At 34.5% G+C, this 10,783-nt stretch overlaps 1 protein-coding gene across 1 annotated transcript in view; it reads right to left on the reverse strand.

The window, feature by feature from the left end:
- LOC107713383 (microtubule-associated protein 4-like) overlaps positions 1–8,780 on the reverse strand; it is an 83,039-nt gene extending 74,259 nt beyond the window's left edge. Inside the window, exon 1 of the mRNA XM_016518881.1 lies at positions 8,672–8,780. The gene's annotated coding sequence lies outside the window, so the exon portion shown is untranslated. The remainder of the gene's footprint in view (positions 1–8,671) is intronic.
- Between the last annotated feature and the right edge of the window lie 2,003 nt (positions 8,781–10,783).

A 10,783-nucleotide genomic window follows, 5' to 3' on the forward strand; every position in this document is an offset into this window, starting at 1 on the left:
TTAATAAACTACAGAACAGCGCGAGCCGGAAGCGGCGCGCCTCACGCGGGCAGGGCTTATATGTTCTGAGAACGGACACTGCACTAGTGATACAAAACACACAGGTCTGTTAAGAGCAATACTTTTAATATAGACAAATTATTATTAGGCTGGGCTACTGTACGTTTTTTTATGACTGCCGTATTAGTATTTTCCAAGCAAATTAAGTGCACGTTTTTATCATGTGTAAAATTACTAATTAACATGGCGGATAAAAGCAGCTCGTTTTTTTTACACCAACAATATACTATAGGCATACTACTTACAGAACTTTTACAGATTTTTCAAACTTGATGTGCTGTTGTGGTAGGCCAGTTTCAAATCGCATATTTGGCACACTGTCTTTGTCTTGTCCTCATTCAATTTGAAGTGCTCCCTGCACACAGCCGAGGTCTTCGGCATTTTTGTCTTCTCTTCCAGATGAACTGAATCATGACGTTCATGACGTTCACTCATGGACGATTCATATTCAAGCGCGAATGAGAACCGCTTCGTGGGGGATGCCAGGTGTTTAAAAAAATTTTTTTTTAAAAAGACTATTTTAATCTCAAAATTGAAAATCGAATGCCAACCCACCGAACGAATATTTGAATAATCCAGCCCTACAAATCAGTTGATAAAAATGTAATCCATTTCAATCACATAAACTTGGTAAAACTCAGCAAAGAGAAGGACAAAATACTGACATGCTCTTATTACTGCTGAAGACAAAAGTAAACGGTGTCCATTTCACTGAGCGCTTTATGAAAACACACGGCCAGGCCCTGAAAAACAACACGGTCACACTTGTTTGCATGTCTTTACAGAGCCAGCCGGTGTAAAAATAAAACCGGTTCAGAGAAAGCATGCTACGTTCTCTTCCTCTTGGCCTCACGTTTCTCATCTACACACAGATCTGACTGACTGCAGATCCAAAAATAATCAGCACACACGTGTGTTTATGTCCACTTCCATACTAGTTTCGAAGTTCCATATTACTTCCCCAATTTGTTGATTACATTAAAAATTGTAGGATTTATTTATTTGTATGTTTTCTTTATTATTTATTATTATCTAAATATGCAGGCACTAAGAAATATGAACATTGGATAAAGCCAGTTTCATAATTGTTTTATTATTTTTCTTTTTTTTCCCCAAAAAGAGATTTTGGATTTCTCTTTTTATCACTCCATAAATCAGAAAATACTGACTGAAATACTGTAAACATCCAGAAAAAAAATCATAATGTTTTAGAAGTAAATCAAGTGAAAAATTATATATTTACAAACCCCTCCATGAATAACCTTCAGAATATAGGAATAAAGGGGCAAAGTTTGGTGTATGTAAGTGTTTGCAAACTAACAGGCTTCAAATTTATTAATTAAAATCTACAGACACAATCAGATAATTAAAATAAAATGACATTGTATTTTGGATGCGTCTGAAACAACACGTCTTATACTTTAAAATTAGTTTTGTAGACAAGCAAATGTGTCCAAACTCTGGACTCATTTAAAAATTGCTAATAAATTTCCAAATTATAACAAAAGAATTGCAAGAAACATTTAACTAAACATGAAATTTTGAAGGAGATAGAATTAAACTTTTTTTAATTTTTTGCAGTTTAGGTGTGTCTTCTCTGCAGATGGAGCTGATGAGATACAACGAGGGACAAATTAGTGAGAAATTTCCCTGAGAGCGGTAATTCAGTAACAGTCATTCTGTCATGCGCTTCAGTCTCAAGTGAACATTAATATGAACTGCAACAGCCATTAGCATAATCATGCATTTTGTTTCTGAATAGATTTACATATGGAAGACACACATGCATGCGGTGCATTGGGTTAGTTTTGTGTCCGCTGTCTCCTTCACAGGGGCACGGCATGAGTTAATGACGAGCTGTCAGTGTGTTTGTGCGCAGTCAGCTCAGAGAAAGCATCTCTCCCTTCGGCCAGAAGCGCTGGATCTGTGTCAATTCTCACAGTGTGTGTGACCTCTCACAGACCTCTGACGGGCGGCAGTATTGATCCACACATGGCCCGAGAAACACATGCAATTCAGAAGCAATTTACAATTCACATATTTCTACAACAGGCTAAAAATGATTATTTGAGTGCTCAAGAAAATACAATTTCAGTCTTGTTACTTCTAAATTGCATGTATAATTCAATGCTTTGTTGTTTCTTTGTAATTATTTGTGAAATTTACCAGCAATTTCTGAGTGAAAACTGTTTTAATACCATTTCGTTTAATTATTTTTCAGTTGCAAACAGGTTATCGAACCAAGTTTTACAAGAATCATTTCATTTTCTTGTAAAAAAAATTCAGTCTTGCTAATAACTGCATGCTTTATGTAATGTTACTTTCCATTTATTTGTAATTATTTGTGAATTTTAGAATTTAGAATTAAAAAAAAAAATTTCAAATGATTTTTTGAAGTTGTAAATATAACAGTATTATTATAGTAGGTTTTACAAGAAAATACTATGTCAGTGTTTCTACTAAATCCAATGTTACTTGCCACTTTTTTCAAGTGAAAATTGCTTTAACACCATTTTTCTTTTTTCCCCCTCTCTCTCATTTTAGGAATTTGTAAATAAAACAAAGACTATCCAAATAAGTTTAACACCTATTTATAGGCCTGTCGCAAAAACCAATATATCGACTTATCGCGCAATATATGTACATGACCTCAATAATTTTTGGTGACTCAATATATCGCCCATTATATTTACTTAAAAATTGATGTCACCGTGTTTTGTACATTTCACTTGCGCCTGTGTCTTTTGCAGCTTCTCGTACATAACGTGGTGTAGTTGGTGCTAGTTCAAATTTTAAAAAAATGCTTCTACAAAAAAATTAAAAGTTTGTTGTCATTTGGAAGTGTGTAGGCCTTCTTGCATTATTATGCGGTTACATTATGATTATATATTAAGTGGCATAAAATGGTCTTTAAAATGACAATAATATCGCTTATCACAATCATTTCTGGGGCAATAAATCGCACAACAAAAAGTTGTTATCGTGACAGGCCTACCTATTTATTCATTTTTTATTATTTATTTTAGAAGTTGTAAATATTGCAAGACCATTGCAATAAGTTTTACAAGAAAATACTATTTCTGTCTTTCTACTTAATTCGATGTGTTACTCTGTATTTCTTTGTAATTATTTGTCAAATTTCCAAGTGAAAATTGTTTTAACACCATTTGTAAATATAACAGATTATCAGAGTATGGTTTACAAGACAAATACTATTTCATTAATGCTATACTTACACAAATTTTCTTTCAGTGTACCCACAATCCCCTGCATTTAAACACTCATATCATGCTGTTTTGATTTGTTTGATTGTTTTTGTGGCTAGACCACTCAGAGTGAATCAGAATGGATGTGCTTAACGACTCGTTTTATCTTTGGTGTCGTCCGACAGGTTCATCTGGTAGGAAGGTGAAAGTAAAGCAGAGATCAGTGAGTTTTTTGATGCAATGATAAACACACAGTACAATCTTCAACGGAATATGAATAACTGGTGTGCCGACTCCTTATGAACCTGCACGTTTCATAGTTCATCAAGCTTATTATCTTTGAAAGATCTGTTTGAGACACTAAGTACCAGATAAATAGAAACTGCTCATTTTACATAATCATCAGATGAGTCCTTTCTGTCTAAATGGTTGGAATAAACAGCAAAAAATGACCAGGGTCCATTTACAACAAATACTTAAAGTTAAGACAACCTTTAGTTATAATTGTAAGGGTATTATCACTAAGGTTTTTCTTAAATTAAGGGGTTTGTTGCAACCAGCTGCAGACTTTGTGGTGACAGACCAAATAAAAAAAAGTTACTATTAAATGACTGTTGCATTGAAGTCAATCCTGACAACAGTTCTCATTAACTTCAGTCTGACAAGTTCTCATTGTTCAGTCACAAACAAGCATGCACAATTATTATATTTATCCACAGAAGGAACTGGCAAGTTCTTTAAGAAAATAGGGATGCATCCACAAAAAAAAATAAAAATAAAAAAACAGCCGATTTTTGTTTTATGCCCAAATATGCTTATATAATTATCAAAATTGTGAATAAATACAGTACAATGTTATTGTTTTTGAGGAAAAAAAATCCAATCAAACTAATATTAATAATTATTTATTATTAACATTATAAACGTATAACACAAAATAAGTTAATACTTAAAAAAATATACAAACAAAAGCATAAAGATATAATAAAATAAGCCCTGCTATTATGTGCTTTGAATATTTAGGGGGACAAAAAAATAAAACAATATCTGTTGAAGCATATGGTCATGCAGACAAAAAGAAAATAACAAATTTACATGGAACCATACACTAAAAAATAAATAAATAAACAAATATAACATAAAATATGCAAAATATATTACAAAAAAATGTACATTCATGCTAGTGAATTTCACAAACAATTACAAAGAAACAGCAAGTAACATTAATTTAACATGACATTTTCATATGAATTTTCTTGTAAAACATACTCCAATGATCTTTGTTTTATTTACCACTTGGATTTTTAATTTATTAATTTATTTTATTTTAACTGTGAGTTAAGGAAAACTAAAATGACTAACCTGTGTTCCAACATTCAGACAAACAAACAAACTTTCACAACTACAAACACTGGTAATAACCAGTTTCAATCATTTGAAATGCTGGATAATGCTGGTTGGTGAAATGAGCTGTGCATTTCTGGGCTGTCAGAAAAACACTTTACTAATACATTATTCATGAGACACTCCTTAGCTCTAGCTCCACCCATAATGCCATGGAAACAAAGAACCACACCAACAGCTGAAGATGAAGCTATATAAAACCACAAAGAATCTATTAGAACATTTACATTGAAGACTCTTCTGCTCACCAAGGCTGCATTTATTTGATCATAATTCCACTAAAAACAGTAATATTGTGAAAAATTATTACAATTTAAAAGAACCGTTTGTTATTTGAATATATTTTAATCTGCAATTTATTCCTTTGATGCAAAGCTGAATTTTCAGCATCATTACCAGTCTTCAGTGTCACACGATTCTTCAGAAATCATTTTAATGTGTTTTTCTTGTATATAAGCATTAGCAAGACACACGAATGACCCACACAGTTTGACATAACATGCTGGCGGAACAATCTCTCCAATTACACACACGCCAACAGCCATTGATTCGGTTTCTCTCTCTGAATCCGTCAGGAAGAGTGGGGGTGATTTTGTGACTCAGCGACCCTTACACACACACACACACACAGTTTTATTTACACCTTCACTGGAGCAGAAGTCTCTGAGAAGACGATCAAATCACTGAACGACGATCTCTTCTTTGTAAACAATCTGACACACACACACACACACACACACACACAAAAAAGAAGCTCCTACAACTGTATCTCATATAAAAAAATCCTTCTCCTTTCACTTCCTCATGCAGGTTACGAGTATGACACAGTTTATGAGCTATATCAGTGTGTAGATGATAAAACCTAATGCTGAACTACCCATGAATCACGCAAGGAAACTTTAGCAGAAGCAATAAACTAACAAAACCGGATGAGTCCAGTTAGCTGACCTAATAACTGACCAGGCTGCAAGGAATTCGAGCAAAAACATTCAAGTAAGTCATTCATAAACGATGCAAATTCATTCATAAAGCTCACCTGTGACGTGTAACTCAATATTGGCTGATCTCTTGACTCATTTAAATGACAAACGGCCTGCGCTCTGTTACATGACAGAGGCAAAACGTTACAATGAGGCCCCATTAGTTAATGCATTGACTAAGATTAAGTAATAATAAGCAATAAATTTGTTGCAGCATGCATTAATCTTTGTTAACATAATAAAATACAACTGCTCACTGTCAGACCATATTAGATCAAGGTACATTAAAAGAATAGATCACCCAAAAATGACAACTTGCTGAAAATGAGCTCACCCCCAGGCCATCCAAGATTTTAGTTTATGAATACAGATAGAGAGAAATGTAGCATTGCGTTAATAATAACGCAATGCTAATAGTGCATAATAGTGCTTACTAAATCATGGGACACAGGTCTGTTCTGGTTGGGCTGCAGGAGGGTAAAATCAATGCTAAATTCAAATAATAAAATGCTACTAATCATGTAATCATGCATAACTAGGATAGCAAAATCACTACTTTTATAAAAGGAAGGAAATGCTCTTCCTGTATCTTAAATATCTGACATGTGTTAAATCAAACTCAGTATGTAAGTGCAAATTAATCTGTCACTAGGCAGAAGACAAATTAGACTGATGCGACATGGAAAGAATGTTTGATAGTTTCTCAATCACAATTTTTTTTTTTTCAATAATAAGTCTAACATTGTTCTACTCTGAATATTATGACAAAGCACAAAAAAGAAACCTACAGGCCATAGATTCATTCAAGTTTATTGAACAATGCATCTAAAATTATTAGAAAACTCCATATTAAAAAAAGTCTAAATGTACAAGATGTTTATCTGGATATCAAAAAAGAAGCTCCTACAACTGTATCTCATATAAAAAAATCCTTCTCCTTTCACTTCCTCATGCAGGTTACGAGTATGACACAGTTTATGAGCTATATCAGTGTGTAGATGATAAAACCTAATGCTGAACTACCCATGAATCACGCAAGGAAACTTTAGCAGAAGCAATAAACTAACAAAACCGGATGAGTCCAGTTAGCTGACCTAATAACTGACCAGGCTGCAAGGAATTCGAGCAAAAACATTCAAGTAAGTCATTCATAAACGATGCAAATTCATTCATAAAGCTCACCTGTGACGTGTAACTCAATATTGGCTGATCTCTTGACTCATTTAAATGACAAACGGCCTGCGCTCTGTTACATGACAGAGGCAAAACGTTACAATGAGGCCCCATTAGTTAATGCATTGACTAAGATTAAGTAATAATAAGCAATAAATTTGTTGCAGCATGCATTAATCTTTGTTAACATAATAAAATACAACTGCTCACTGTCAGACCATATTAGATCAAGGTACATTAAAAGAATAGATCACCCAAAAATGACAACTTGCTGAAAATGAGCTCACCCCCAGGCCATCCAAGATTTTAGTTTATGAATACAGATAGAGAGAAATGTAGCATTGCGTTAATAATAACGCAATGCTAATAGTGCATAATAGTGCTTACTAAATCATGGGACACAGGTCTGTTCTGGTTGGGCTGCAGGAGGGTAAAATCAATGCTAAATTCAAATAATAAAATGCTACTAATCATGTAATCATGCATAACTAGGATAGCAAAATCACTACTTTTATAAAAGGAAGGAAATGCTCTTCCTGTATCTTAAATATCTGACATGTGTTAAATCAAACTCAGTATGTAAGTGCAAATTAATCTGTCACTAGGCAGAAGACAAATTAGACTGATGCGACATGGAAAGAATGTTTGATAGTTTCTCAATCACAATTTTTTTTTTTTCAATAATAAGTCTAACATTGTTCTACTCTGAATATTATGACAAAGCACAAAAAAGAAACCTACAGGCCATAGATTCATTCAAGTTTATTGAACAATGCATCTAAAATTATTAGAAAACTCCATATTAAAAAAAGTCTAAATGTACAAGATGTTTATCTGGATATCTATAAAATGTGTTGCAGAACCTCATTGACAGCAATAACTTATAAAGCATAAAACTGAGCTGAATGCATGACAAGGAAGACAACACCAATAAAACAAAGGCGGTAACAGTAGACATAAATGTATTGAACAAAGCAGTTGACAGGTTTTTGGCACAAATTGCATGCCATACCAATATGAAGAGCATAAGACTAAATATGTGAGCATGTATAAATGTAGGTTGACTGGTTGTGTGTGTGTGTATCTCCTGTAATCCTCTGATGCTTGTGTCACATCTTAAATCCTCAGCAGGATGGATCATATACGATTCAGCTCAAACACACAACAAACTCCACAGAAAGATGAATTATGACAAACTGATGGACAAAAAGCGGTTCTTATCTGATCCCTTTGCTATGATATCCACAGAAACTTATTCTGCTAAAAAATACATCTGAACGATCCACTGATTATCCAAGCCTGTCAGTAAAATATAGGAAATGCTGAATAATTAATAGTCCTGGTCAATATATCAATACATGAGTATGTCACATATTGTGTGACAGGCCACACATACAAAATCAAGGACAACTTTACTAACAAATACACAACTACCAGGTCCCATACAAAACCAAAAATAACAGTTTCATGCTTGAACTGATCTGAAATCGGCAGCAGGTCTGATAGATCAACAATAATATCATCTTAACCAATCAATCTGATCAGAATTAACGTTATGTCAAATCAACGCAATCAGTGATTTTAACACACTTACACAAGTTTCACAAGAGGGTTAGCCTGTCAAACCAGCCGCTCAGAAACAGACTCAGACAGACAAATAAATAAATTAACCGACAAATAAATAAATAAATTAGCAGACAGACAGACAGTTCAGTCACCAGTGTCACTGACCCACACGAACCGCTTGCGCAAACCGCCCTCAGCGCGCACAAATTCCCGCGTCACTGTTTCTACGGATCAACTTACTCATAAAGTCGAGTTAACATACTTTAATAAGTTTATTCTCACCGTTTCCGTTGATTTCAGAGAGTTTTCCGCGCGTGTGTGGGTGTCGCGGCCTCTCGCTGATCCGCCCTGCGCTCTTCACTGACCGCACACATACGTCCCCGCCCTCTGACACTCTCAGCCAATCGCAGACCAGAAACGGTAGACGGACAGCCGTGTCATCCAATCACTGCGCGGACGGAGCGCCTCCGCGTCTGATGACGCCTGTCCAACTGGCGCACTTTTGATAGACACGCGGCGCGTGCAATCAGTGAGTTTGACTCCTTATACGGGCCAATGGCGAGCCAATGAAAATGAATAAAATACAAATCTTACTTTCACTCCACTGAGGGAAGTATGAAGACGATGTATATTTATTTATTTTATTTCATTGTTTTAAATATATGTTCAGTAATTAAGTTGGCTTGAAAAAGCCAACTTATTGATATTCTATTTAAGCTTCTTCTTCTTCTTCTTCTTAGACTACATTTCTGAACGCTACTCCTCCTAGAGAGCTTTCAAGCTAGAACCACCAAACTCAGCCCAGCTCTTCAGACTGTTCTGACTCAGGTTGCTATATCTTTTCAGACTGATCGGACTTACGGTTTTCTTAAAACTGAAGATTAAAAATCATTTAAAAAATCCCATAGACTTACATTGACGGAATATTCAGATGAGCCAACACTATTCAAACTCCAACTGTCAAAATTCAAATCTAAACACACTGAATAAAACTTTCTGGCTCGACTTTTTCAAGTCAACCTAAAGTTTGTCTACAAACTTTTCAGTCTAGTTTATCTGTTACTGACCTTATTGCAAATGCATAAATCCTAAGTGATTTTAAAAGATTTACGTATATAATACAATTTAACATAATATTAAAACTCCAACTGTCAAAATTCAAATCTAAACACACTGAAGCCCATTAGGCTCAATCAAACTTCCCTTCTATGTACTATTTCTAACCAATTTAAACTCATTTAAGCTTCCACTCTATCTAATATTTCTATCTATCTATCTAGCTGGTTGGCTGCTTCCAGGCTGGTTTTAAAGTGGTTTTGGCACCTTTTTAGCTGGTCAAGCTGTGAGACCTGCTAAAAGACCAAACAAGTTTAAAGCTTAAACCAGCTAAGATTAGACAACTAGCCTAGGTTGGTTTTAAGATGGTTTTTAGCTGGGTTTTTGACTGGTTCAGCTGTTATTAGCTGGTTTTAACTGGTTTTTAGCTGGCTTTTTGCTAAATCAGCTGATTTTAGCTGATTTCAACTGGTCTCTAGCTGTTTTTTTTTTTTATTGAATCAGCTGGTTTTACCTTGTTTTTAGCTGGATTTTTTTCATTTACGAAGTTAAATACATTAAAAACATACTAGCAGCATGCTAATCATGCTAGAAACTTGCTAATAACATGTTAACCATGTTAGCAACATGCTAGTCATGCTAAAAACATGCTAATAACGAGCTAATCATGCTAGCAACGTGCTAGTTACATGCTAATCATGTTAATAACATGCCAATTATGCGAACAACATGCTAATCATGCAAGAAACATGCTAATCATGCTAGAAACATGCTACTAACATGTTAATCATGGTAGCAACATGCTAGTAACATAATAGTGCTAGCAACATGCTAGTAACATGCTAATCGTGCTAGCAACATGCTAATCATGCTAGAAACATGCTAATAATGCTAGAAACATGCTAATCGTGCTAAAACATGTTAGCAACATGCTAGTCATGCTAGAAACACCCTAGCAACCACCCCAGGTACCCTAGCGATATGTTTTGTGCCTATCTGTTTTTCTGATAGACTGTATTGCCTTGAAAACATTCATATTAAAATTAAATAAAATAAAAATGTAGTTACATTTAATTTCAAATTAAATCTCAAATATAGATAGATGTTGTTTAAAAAATATAAAATAATAGGTGCATATTGTTACTATTACAGTTTTTCTCAGTCGCTTTGGTGCATTTCTCAAATTAGAAATTAAATTCTCAAAACTACTTGTTCAACCTCCACATCATCTAGTCATTTGTACACATCATAAAAGCAGTTTCTCATTCTTTTGAACAAGCTGCGATTGCTTTGGTACATTCATGCAATTGATTATGTACATTTGTCTGCGGTTTCCTA

The sequence above is a fragment of the Sinocyclocheilus rhinocerous genome, unplaced genomic scaffold, assembly GCF_001515625.1.
Source record: "Sinocyclocheilus rhinocerous isolate Xijiao unplaced genomic scaffold, SAMN03320098_v1.1 scaffold1575, whole genome shotgun sequence".
NCBI classification, from domain to species: domain Eukaryota; kingdom Metazoa; phylum Chordata; class Actinopteri; order Cypriniformes; family Cyprinidae; genus Sinocyclocheilus; species Sinocyclocheilus rhinocerous.